We start from the raw sequence: 12,817 nt of genomic DNA, 5'->3' as shown, positions 1-12,817 counted from the left end.
TCTCATGGAAAGACAGAAACGAAGAGCCAGGTTCAGTGACGTTGTCACATTCGTTGAGCACCAAGTAAAAATAATTTCAGATCCAATATTTGGGTCGATTCAGAATGCAGAGATGAGAATAACTGCTAAATCAAAGGATGTCTACAAATGGAAATCACAGTCCCAGTTAAAACCAAAGCTAAAAGGGGATAGTTTTGCGACCAATGTTACCAACATTGACAAACCCATCGTGGGTGAAATCAAAAAAGCAAATGCTAAACATCAAATCAGTCAGTCTAAAAGTAACTCTACCAATTGTTTGTTTTGTTCTCAAGGTCATTCTTTAGAGCAATGTACAGAGTTTGAAAAGAAGAAACACAGAGAAAAGGTCAACTTTCTAAAAGAGAAGGCTGTCTGTTTTGGTTGCCTACATGCTGGACATAGGAGTAAAGAGTGTAAAAGACGCTTGACTTGTAAAACATGCCACCAGAATCATCCAAGTGTTCTTCACATTTATTTTCAGGAGTTCAAAGTTGACAAAGCTGTCAACACAAACAATCAACCGAATGTAGAACCAGCAATCAACAACACACTTGTATCTGCACAAACATGTGATCATATAGGGGCCGGGAGTAGCAGTGGTATCTTACCTATCCTTCCAGTCCAAGTGAAGTCTGCAGTAGGTAACAAGATTATTCAGACTTATGCATTTTTAGATACAGGTAGTACCTCTACTTTCTGTTCAGAAGGTTTGATGAGAAAGCTTAACCTGAATGGACGAAAAACAAAGATCTGTTTACTAACAATGAGTCCCAAAATGACAGTCTCAAGCTATGTGGTAAACAACTTGGAAATTTCAAATCTTGCTGGTAAAGAATTTTATGGATTACCAGAAGTCTTCACGCAGAAGCAAATGCCTGTAAGCTTAGCTAACATGGTCAAATATGAGGACCTAGCTAAGTGGCCATATCTTGATGGTATTCGCATTCCACACATTCAAGCCGAAGTGGAGTTATTGATTGGTACCAATGCCTCCAAACTACTTGAACCATGGGAAGTAGTGAATAGTCAGGGAGATGGCCCCTATGCCATTCGTACCCTACTGGGGTGGGTCATAAATGGTTCTCTAGACAGTTATCAAAGTGAACAATATACTGCTAGAGTAAATAGGATCTCTATTGAAACCCTGGAATTGCTATTGGAAAAGCAATACCAGCAGGATTTCAATGAAAAGATGTCAGATGACAAAGAAGAAATGTCCAGAGAGGATGCAAAGTTTATGGAAATCATGGTGAAGTCTGTGAGCTTTAAAGATGGACATTACAGTTTAAAATTGCCTTTCAAGGACAGTGATATGTCAAATAACCTTTGCATTGCCAAACAGCGCCTCCTTGGAATAAAAAGAAGGTTTGAAAAGGATGTGAAATTCCAACAGGAATATGCAGATTTTCTCAATGATATGGTTAATCAAGGCTATGCTGAGAAAGTGCCAGAGGATCCGTTGAATCGATGTGATGGTAAAACTTGGTATCTTCCACATCATGGGGTGTACCACCCTCGTAAGGGCAAGTTACGTGTTGTATTCGACTGTGGAGCAGAATACAAGGGTGCATCATTGAACAGTCGGCTACTACAAGGCCCTAACCTCACAAACACATTAATTGGAGTTCTTTTGAGGTTCAGACAAGAACCTGTTGCTTTCATGACTGATATTAAAGCAATGTTTTATCAGGTAAGAGTGACAGAAGAAGACAAGGACTTTCTTCGCTTCCTGTGGTGGCCAGGTGGAGATGTTACACAGGATGTTGCTGTCTTCAGAATGACTGTTCATTTGTTTGGCGCAGTTTCATCCCCGAGTTGTGCGTGTTTCGCTCTGAGGAGAACAGCAGAGGACAATCAGCACTTCTTCAATGAAAAGGTGATTGACACAGTGTACAAGAACTTCTACATGGATGATTGCTTGAAAAGCTTGCCTACAGCGTATGAAGCAATCCAGATGGTCAAAGATTTGACTATTCTTTGTCACAAAGGAGGCTTCCATCTTACGCAGTGGGTCAGCAACAGCCGTGAGGTTTTGCAGGCAATTGCAGAAGAAGACAGATCCACAAATCTCAGTAAGCTCAATTTGGATCGAGATGAACTACCTGTGGAAAGGGCCTTAGGACTTCAATGGTGTGTGCAGAGTGACACTTTCAACTTCAAAACTGTCTGCAAAGCAAGAATGTCAACTAGACGTGGCATTTTGTCAGTGATTAGTTCAGTGTATGATCCTTTAGGATATCTTGCACCATTGACCCTTCCAGTCAAATTCATCCTCCAGGAGTTGTGCAGAACAAACCATAACTGGGATGATGAGATTCCCAAAATTCTTGAACAAAGGTGGATTGACTGGATTATGGACTTGGATCAGCTGAGCACTTTCAGTGTGAACAGGTGTCTGAAACCAAATAATTTTGGACAACCTGTCAGTGCCCAACTACACCATTTCTCAGATGCCAGTGGAAGTGGATATGGATCCGTGACCTACCTAAGGCTGCTGAATTCTAACAATGCGGTTCACATCTCCTTTCTGCTTGGCAAAGCCAGAGTGGCTCCCCTAAAACCAGTTACCATTTCTCGTTTAGAACTGACTGCTGCTGTCTTAGCTATTCGTGTAGACAAAATGCTCAGAAAACAACTTCAGCTTCAATTGGAAAATTCCTGTTTTTGGACTGATAGTACATCTGTCCTAAAATACATAAGGAATGAGAACAAGAGATTCCGTACCTTTGTGGCAAATAGGGTTTCTGAAATCAGAGAAGCTTCAGAGGTGACACAGTGGAGGTATATTCATACTTCACAAAACCCTGCAGATGATGCATCAAGGGGATTGACTGTACAGAAGCTCATAACCAGTATGAGATGGATAAATGGACCAGAGTTTCTGAAAGAACCAGATTCAGAGTGGTCAAAAGACATCGTTGACGCAAAGATTTCTGATGATGATCCAGAATGTAGGAAGGAAATCTCCACAAACATTGTAAGTGTTGAAAACACCAATAATGCAACCCATAGGCTGATCCATTACTTCTCTGATTGGAAAAGGCTCAAGACAGCAGTTGCATGGATGTTGAAGGTAAAGAAATTTCTACTTGAAATAAGTTGCCAAAGAAAAAAATTGATGACCTTAAATGATTGCAGTGTCTTGGAACAGAAGTTGCAACAAGCCAAAGCTTCATTTGGAGGACAATGCTTGTCTACAGATGACCTTTTCGAGGCAGAAAAGGCTATCATCAAGTTCTGTCAATGGGAAAGTTTCAGTATGGAAATTTCAGCATTAAAATCTGGAAAGTCTGAAGTTAGAAAAAACAGTACTATTCACAAGTTGAGCCCCATTCTAGAGCATGGGTTGCTAAGAATCGGTGGGAGATTATGCAGAGCTGCTATGCCTGAAGAAGGGAAGCATCCTGTTATTTTATCCAAAGACCAGCATGTTTCCAAGCTGATTCTGAGGCATATTCATGTGCAAAGTGGTCATAGTGGAAGAAACCAAATGCTCTCTATTTTAAGAGAAAAATATTGGATCACCCATGCTAATGCGACAGCCAGAAAAATAATTTCAAAATGTACCTTTTGCAGACGGTACAAAGGTAAACTAGGTGAGCAAAGAATGGCTGACTTGCCCACAGAAAGAATAACTGCAGATCTACCTCCATTCACAAATGTTGGAGTAGATTATTTTGGCCCAATTGATGTAAAAAGAGGTCGCGCTTGTGTGAAACGCTATGGCGTAATTTTTACATGCATGGCCAGCAGGGCAGTCCATTTAGAGGTTGCATACTCGTTGGACACTGATTCTTGCATTAATGTTTTGCGACGATTCATATGCAGAAGAGGACAAGTGTGCCATTTGAGGTCCGACAATGGAACAAACTTTACTAGTGCAGAAAGGGAGTTGAAAGGAGCACTTGAAGAGTTGAATCATAATAAAATCTCAGTTTTTGGCGCACAAAGGAATTAAATGGAGTTTTAATCCACCTTTAGCATCACATCACGGTGGCGCGTGGGAACGCCTCATCAGAATGGCGAGAAAGGTGTTGTCCTCGGTGCTAACTCAACAAACACTAGATGATGAAGGATTACACCCTGTTCTGTGTGAAGTGGAGGCAATTCTTAATAATAGACCAATCACAAAATTGTCTGAAGATCCTAATGATCTTGAACCACTTACCCCGAATCATCTTCTCACAATGAAGAGAAACCCAGTCTATCCTCCTGGTCTGTTCAAGAAATCGGATCAGTATGTAAAGAGAAGGTGGAAACAAGTTCAATACCTCTCAGATCTTTTTTGGAAAAGATGGATAAAAGAGTACTTACCTTTGTTACAAGAAAGGCAAAAATGGACTAAAGAGAGACGTAACCTTATGCTTGGTGACATCGTTCTCATTGCAGACTCTTCAGCACCACGCAATTCATGGATGCTTGGAAGAGTACTAGAGACTTTCCCAGATAAGAAAGGTTTGGTTAGATCTGCACGAGTTCAAACCAAAACAAACACATTCGTAAGACCAGTAACAAAGCTTTGTCCTTTATTAGAAATGTAAAGGGTTCAAATGCAATACCTTTACTGAATGAAACTAGGGCAAGAATAATTATTCAAATTTATTTTGGTGTAATGAAATGTTTAATGGCTCCTTATGTAAATATGTGGATTTAATTGTTTATGCCGTATGTCATTAACAATTAGGGGCCGGTATGTTGGAGCCATTATGTGAAGTTGTCATTTTTGGGTTTGGCACTAGAGGGCGTATTATTTTTGAGTATTTAAGTAAGGGAATGATTAGTGACAGGTGCGCAGTCGTGCCGGGCTGTCGAATGTGTAAGACTATGCTTGTGGCAGTTTGTCTGGAATATAAATATTTTGTTTGAATGAAGACCAAATTTGTTTAAGTTTATTTATTTATTTTTTTTTGTTATTTGCAATGCCAAACGGACAATAAATGGATTTGCATATCCAAAGGTATGGACAGTGCAACGATTTTTATTCAAGGCAGAAGCACGCGTCAAAAACAGACTCCCAAACCATCTGCGTCCCTATAATGGTTGTTGTGCCTATGATTGAGCTGTATTGAGAAATTGTAATGAAGTGATGGGTTTGTTGAAACCACAAGCAGTTCTGTCTTGGAAAGGTTGAGTTGAAGGTGATAATCCTTGTTTCTGAAAGACAGAACCTAGTGATGTCATGTAGGCCTAGAAGAGAAGTGGTCTAAGCACTGAGCCCTGAGGCACTCCAGTAGCTAGATCGCAGAAAGAAAGAAAGTCTTAATTATAATTTCAAGAAGTCTTTAATTTGGGGGTGGAAAGACAAGAATTGAGATAATGGCTTAATGTGATGATCAGACGTCAAAAGGCTATTATTTATGTATGGCTCATATATATCAAAAGGCTCATATTTAAATATGAGCACTGCACACTTCAAAGTCAGGTGCTGCACTGCTTTGTGTACTGCTGTTACCTGAAAAATGTCTAGATTTCTGTCATTCCAAAAGCACAACCTGCTGGCAGAGAATGAATTAGCATCTTCAATAAGCCTGTCTGCATAATTACAATCTAAAAAATTAAAGCGATAGTTCACCCAAAAATGAAAATTACGCCATGATTTACTCACCCTTAAACCTTCCTGGATGTATATGACTTACAATAATTTTAGAAGAATTCAGTCTGAGTTATATTAAAAACTGTCCTGTCTCATCCAAGCTTTATAATGGCAGTGATTGGCTGTTGATATTCAGTAGTCCAATAGAAGTCCAATAAAGAGCATCCATCCTAAAAAAGCAAAAAAAAAAAAAACTACTCCACATGGATTTTGGAGGTTAATAAAGGCCTCCTGAAGTGACACGATGCATTTGTGTGAGAATAATATCCATATTTAAAACCTTTTAAATCGTATTCTCTAGCTTCTGCTAACTGTTGCATGCACGTACACGAGAGTGGTGTTCAGTGGATGAAGTAAGCTCCGGTGAGAATATGCTAGTCTCATGAGAACCAAGTTTTGTTTATAGCAAAGGAAAGCCCGTCTCCTCTTGGTTTATATCGAAATCTTCTGACATTTTTCTTTACAGATACTGGTTTTGTACTTCTAATTCCGGTGTATGGTTTTGCTCTCTCGTCTGCACTTCTGCATTCATCACTTCTCTCCAGAGCTTACACTACGCCGTCCTATGTCTGCTGAACTCTCTCGTGAACGCACGTATGTCACTTAGCGGAAGCAAGAGATTACGGTTTATAAAGTTTTAAATCTGGATATTATTCTTACACAAACGCATAGATTCACATCATTATCAATCTCCTGGAGCCATGTGGAACACTTTTTATAACTGATGGAAGCACTTTGTTTTGCTTCAAAATCTTGACCACTTCTCTCTGCCATTATAAAGTTGAGAAGAGCCAGGACATTTTTTTAATATACCGCTGAGTGTATTCATCTGAGAGAAGAAAGCCATATACACCTAGGATGGCTTGAGGGTGAGTAAATCATGGGCTAATTTTCATTATTGGGCGAACTATCCTTTCAATGTTATATCTGTAAGATTTTGATTTATCAGTGCAATAACTGTACTTTTCAAACAGATGGAGCTGTTGTTGTAGAAAATACACCGAACAGTCTACACATCTAGTAAACATCTGGTAAAGAGAAACTACATTCATCTTTGCTTTATTCTTCACGTGAGGTTGCAAATTGCTGCAAACTGTCCCAGACTACATTTGACATGTTATTTCCATTTGCCTTTATGTCGACACACACACACACACACACACACACACACACACACGTTGGTTTTTGTGGTTTCTGGGGACTCTCCACAGGCGTAATGGTTTTAATACTGAACAAACTGTGTGTGCTATTGCCCTACACCAACCCTACACCTAAACTTAGCCCTCACAGGAGACTTTGTGCATTTTTAGATTTTCAAAAACACACCATTTAGTATGTTTTTTTTTTTAAGCCTTTTGAATTACGGGGACATAGGCAGTGTCCTCATAAACCACCTTCATATTGTAATACCTCTGTCATACCCATGTCATTATACAAATTTGTGTCCTCATAAACCACATACACATGCATTGCACACACACTCATACACACGATACTAAAGTTTCCTTTCTGAGAAACTGTAATGAGCTGAAAGGTCTCCAGCTAAAGACTACAGCGGTCGTCTTCAGTCTTCCTGCAAGTGTAGCTCTTTTGAATAGTTTGTTGTATGTCTGGGCTGATTAAATTAGCTGTCTTATTTCAAAAGTGCATGGAACAGCATTCATATCTATCTCAAAAGGGCTCAGAAGAATCAGTTTCATGACGAATGTTTTTGGGTAATTTTCATACAGTTTTTAACCACAAATGCTTGGCTAGCATTAGCATAGCTCTACGATTAGCTGATGTTGGAAAGATCACGTGTGACATAGGCCGAATTACCGACCCAGTGTTTACAAAGCAAACATGCAAAAAAAAAAAGAAAGTGAAATGCCCTTTACAAAACATCGGATGATTATTTTTTTTTTTTTTAGCTTTATTTAACCAGGAAATTTAAAAACTCTTGAGATTTAAAATCTCATTTACAAGAGGGTCCTGGCCAAGATAGGCAGCACATTTAGTTACACATAAAACAAAATACATTAGTTGACATACACAAAAACATACACAATTCACTCAAAACATTTACAATCAGGTGACTCTACAACTAGATCCTTTAAAATACATCTAAAATCATTTAGTGATACCAGCTCTTTTAAGCATAACTTAGCTTGTAATTGATTCCAATCAAATGGAGCGGCATAACTGAATGCCCGTTTACCCATATTAGTACGAACTTTAGGGATGCTTAAAAGATAATAGTCCTGTGAGGGAAGCCCATAATTCTTTACATCTTTTTGAAAGATATTCTGCTGTAAATATGAGGGAAGTAAACCTAAAATGACTTTATATATAAATAAATACCAATGCTTAAGTCTACGGCCATCCAACCCAAGTGTCAGGGAACTGTCGTGTGTGTGTCATGTGTTCCTGCCCCTTGTGTCCATATTTGGTTTGTTTCCTGTCATGTCATTAGTAGTTCATTCTGTTCAGCTGTGTTTGTCTCGTTAGCTATGATTTACCTGTGTATATTAGTCCTGTCTGTTCAGTTAGATTTCGTCTGGTCTACTCGTTATCCCCGGTGTTGGATGTCTGTGTCTTGCCCTGCCCTGTCTTGTCTTGCCTTGCCCTGCCTTGATGTTATAAGTAAAGATTATTATTATTATTATTATTATTATTATTTGAAGTTATATCCTCGTCTGCGTGTTCCTGGTTCCTCCCTCGTGTGTGCACCGTGACACCAAGAGTACAAAGAACAATGACGAGTAAGGGCTTTTGAATTTGTGATGAACCTTAATGCTTCATGATAAACTGAATCCAACGCCTGTAAACAATACTTAGGTGCCTGCATATATATGATATCACAGTAATCCAACACTGACAAAAATGTAGCTGCTACCAATCTCTTCCTTGCTGCAAGAGAAAGACAATACTTGACTCTAAAAAGGGGCCCAGTTTCGACTTTAATTTCATCACAAGATTCTGAATATGAGGCCCAAAAGAAAGATAATCATCTATTAAAAACCCCAGGTATTTATACTTGGATACTACTTCAATTTCCAAACCCTGAAGAGTAGTAATTGAGCATAAGTTTGAATGTGCAGACTTTCTTTTTGTAAACATCATAAATTTAGATTTCTCTGCATTTAGAACAAGTTTTAATTTGCTCAGTGTATGCTGAACTGCATCAAAATCAGATTGAAGATGATTCACAGCCTGGTCCAATGTTGGTGCAGAAGAGTAAATCACCATATCATCAGCGTATAGGTGAAAACTCGAATGTACAAGGTTATTCCCAATATTATTAATATATAAAATAAATAATAATGGCTCGAGAACCGATCCCTGTGGTACGCCGATCTTTACATTCCGAGTACTAGAAGTGAGTCCCTCTATATTTATACATTGAGATCTATCCGATAAGTAATTAGCAAACCATCCAACAGTATTTACTGATAGACCTACGCTAAGTAGCCTCTGCTTCAAAATTTCATGATCTACGAGATCAAAAGCCTTAGATAAATCAATAAAAAGAGCAGCACTATGGTTTTTATTATCCAATGAAACCATTAAATCATTTAATACTTTTATAATTGCTGTGGATGTACTGTGTTTTTTCCTAAAACCGGATTGGACTCTGATAAGACATTTTTAGAAGATAGAAACTCTTTTAATTGATCATTTACAAGCGATTCCAAAACCTTTGATAAAACAGACAATTTTGAAATAGGCCTATAATTATTCAATACAGTTGGATCACCCCCTTTAAATAATGGCCGAACATAAGCAGTTTTCCAGATAGAAGGAATTTCATTTGTAGATAAAGAAAGATTAAAAAGATAGGTTAGTGGTGGAGCAATAATATCAGCTGCCAACTTTAAGAAATGTGGATCCAACTTATCTGGACCAGCCTGTTTCCTACTATCTAAATATTTAACTGCCTTATTAACCTCTGAAACTGTTACTGGATTAAAATCAAATAATTGATCTACCTTAAAATGATTTCCACTAGAGTAAACAGTTAATGAGTTGTCATGAGTCAAATTTTGGGACTCGTGAAGTGAACCAATGGCCACAAAATGTTCATTTAAACAATCTATTATCTTAGCTTTATCCACAATTTTACATGAATCCTTAATGATACATGATGGAAAATCTGAATTTGAATGACTTCCAATGAGACTTTTAATATTTTTCCAAAACCTTTTCGAATTATTTATATTATTTGAAGTTTCTAAAAGAAAGTAGTCAACCTTAGTCTTTCTAATTGCAGCAGTGGACATATTACGCAATTGTCTGAAAATCAACCAGTCTTCATTTAGATTAGTGCTTCTGGCTTTAGACCAAGCCAAGTTACGATCTCGAAGTAGATTTGACAATTTGGGGGTAAACCATACCTGTACATTGTCTACCTTTTAACTCTAAATTTTCTAAAAGGAGCATGCTTATTTATAAAATAGGTAAAACTTTCATAAAAATAATTCCATGCACTTTCAACTTCTGGAATAATTTAGACTTTTAAAGCTGGAGGAGAAAATGAGATGGTTTTTAAATGAAGTATAAAGATGAAGAACTTTTAATCCTTTCCAGCAGGATTACGTGATGTGTGAAGACGTGCATGAGCATCACAGAGCTAATGCTAGCCGAGCATTTATGGTTAAAAAGTGTATAAATATGAATATTTTTCAGAAAATAACCAATTGTTTGGCTAGATAAGGCCCTTATTCCTCGGCTGGGGTCATGTAGGGCTGTTTGAAGCTGCATTGAAGCAGCATTTTGGACCTTGAAATCATTGCCCACCACTGAAGTCCACTATGTGGAGAAAAATCCTGGAGTGTTTTCCTCAAAACACTGAATTTCTTTGCGACTGAAGAAAGAAAGACTTGAACATCTTGGATGACATGGGGGCGTAAATTATCAGGAAATTTGTATTCTGGAAGTGGACTTATCCTTTAACCTCAAATTAAAGCTCAGAGTGTGCACTTTAAGACCATATTCATTATATAACTGTAACTTGAATATATTTTGGTCAACAGTTAAAATAATAAAAACTGTGCCTGTGTCCAAATATATATGGACTGTACATCTGTGTTGTGAGTTTACCTATGAATGCTTTGGGAACGACGAGGTGTCTAAATGATGAGAATGTGTCTGTGTCAGCTGTGCCAACAAACTCAGCCCGTAGGCTTGGGCGAAGCTTTTACATGCTTTTACACGCCATTTCTCCCAACTGGAGCGCATCCAAGCAACATCCTCATTCCACACATCTGTCAGGCTTCTGACACTCCTGTATTACTTTTCATTTTGCCAGACATTTTTAGTGTAGTCTTAGTCCTGTCGCAAATAAACATTTGAGTTTTTATCATATTTAGTCAACCTGTTCTGTTTTTGTTTAGTAAAGTTTTTGTTCACAAATTGTCTGAGCATTTTAGCCTAGTTTTAGTCAATTAAATCTGTCACATTTTCATCATGCTGAATACTGGTTAAAATGATAAAAAATGAAGAAAAAAATGCTCAAAGTTATAATTATAATGATTGTTTTCACTTGAGAAATTAACTTTTGCATTCCAGGTATTTAACTTTCAGCATTAAGCACAAATCAATAGAATGGAAGAATGATCTTTGTAAGTCATGTAATGATGTTTCAGGTCTCCTGACTGTCCAAAGCTTTTGGACTTTTGCCCCAACTTTTGCATGACCCCGACATAACAGCTGATGTGAGATAAAGATCGGGCTTAGGAGACCCAACACAGATCGTAAAAAAATGCTTGATCGGCCATAAATGATTATTGGAGTTCATTTTACAAGAAAAACATATTAAATTAGTCTTGGTACTTTAAAATGTTGTTTATTTCACTGTCACTGCCATTCCTTTGTAATTAATTGTGAAATTTACTAGCAATTTCTAAGCAAAAACAGTTCTTCTTCCACTTCTGTACTGTAACTCGATTCTGAAAAAATTAGTTCACTACAGACTGATTCCAAATCTCTGTTTTCTGTTAAAAATACTAGAAAAACTGGTATCTTCACAACTTTGTTCCTTCTTGGGAAGATATCTTTGAGGATTTCCAGTCAGGGTTCAGCCCATTTCCTTCTGATCATGGTTATATCTTCTGGACCTTAGTGCTTTCTCTTGGATATGACAATGAGTGATGTCCATCGATCCACAAATCTGATTCATTCTGCAGCCTGTAATCATAAACCAGCGTTTGTTCATTTGATCAGAAGACAACCGGTGTCTGACTAGATCTGGTTTCTTCCAGAGATGTATTCTTCTTCTGTCATCTAATGGAGTTTGGGTTTCTTCATACTGCTGCCTTTTGGCTTGCTTAGTTGGGTCACAGGCAGAACACAATTAATATTTGGTAATATTATCGCTCTGAATGCACTGGCTTTGGATGACAACAAAACTTGAACAGATTTAAATACATTTTTTACAACATAAACACTTTCCTGTTTATTACAGTGAAGCTGCTTTGAAAGATTCCGTAGGCTTCGTGTTTAAAGCGCTTTATAAATAAACACGACTTATTCTAAAAGTATTGATTAATGAAAAAAACAACTAATAGTCAAAAATGCATACAACTAATAAGGTTAGAAAATGTGCATATAAAAGGTAAAATGCAGCTGGAATTCAATTTATCAGCTCTTAATATTAAGCTGCTTTCAACAAAGCAGCACACAGAATATGAAGAATATGAAAGCTTCAGGAGTCAGCTCGTGGTGCAGTAACTCTATTCCAGTGCTGGAGGGTCAGCTGGACACATTCTGCTTCCGGACAGCACGCTCAGACCGGAAGTTGCGCAGAGATGCGAGCTTGTTGTCTGCAGCATCGCCTCCGAGCACAGATCAAGCGAAACTGCAGGTACTGACCTCTGTCACGTGCGTCTCGACGGCGAGATATTCTTACATAATGTAGGTTATGTCAAGACTTCCGTTGTGGTTAGGGTTAGCTGGGTTCACAGTTTATTAAACTGACACCGTTATATGCCGCGCGCCTGATGAGGAGGAGCGGATTCTCCCGCAAACACAATATTAATGAGTTATTAAATGCTCCAGGAAGCCATAGGTTTGATGCATAAGCTTTATCACGCCGAGGTGTGTCTGCTCCTTCAGCTGATTGAGTAATGGCGGCTTGGATAGATGGGCTGCTCGTGTGGCTTTATGTTGAAATATCTGGAGCTATACAGATGCAACCTGAAGATCCTGATTCCTGACGCAGCTGCT

At 38.2% G+C, this 12,817-nt stretch overlaps 1 protein-coding gene across 3 annotated transcripts in view; it reads left to right on the top strand.

Moving 5' to 3' along the window:
- Positions 1-12,379: 12,379 nt before the first annotated feature.
- Positions 12,380-12,817, top strand: part of LOC306853655 (lactosylceramide alpha-2,3-sialyltransferase-like) — a 19,827-nt gene continuing 19,389 nt past the window's right edge. Inside the window, exons 1-2 of one of the 3 annotated variants that reach the window (XM_079391220.1) lie at positions 12,380-12,455; positions 12,813-12,817. The exon at positions 12,813-12,817 is cut by the window's right edge and continues 116 nt beyond it. The gene's annotated coding sequence lies outside the window, so the exon portion shown is untranslated. The other 2 variants (XM_079391219.1, XM_079391221.1) reach the window with 2 other exon arrangements.

The sequence above is a fragment of the Barbus barbus genome (assembly GCF_936440315.1).
Source record: "Barbus barbus genome assembly, chromosome: 33".
NCBI lineage: Eukaryota > Metazoa > Chordata > Actinopteri > Cypriniformes > Cyprinidae > Barbus > Barbus barbus.
Note: the sequence above shows the minus strand (reverse complement) of the source record. Positions and strands in the feature narration are given on the sequence as shown.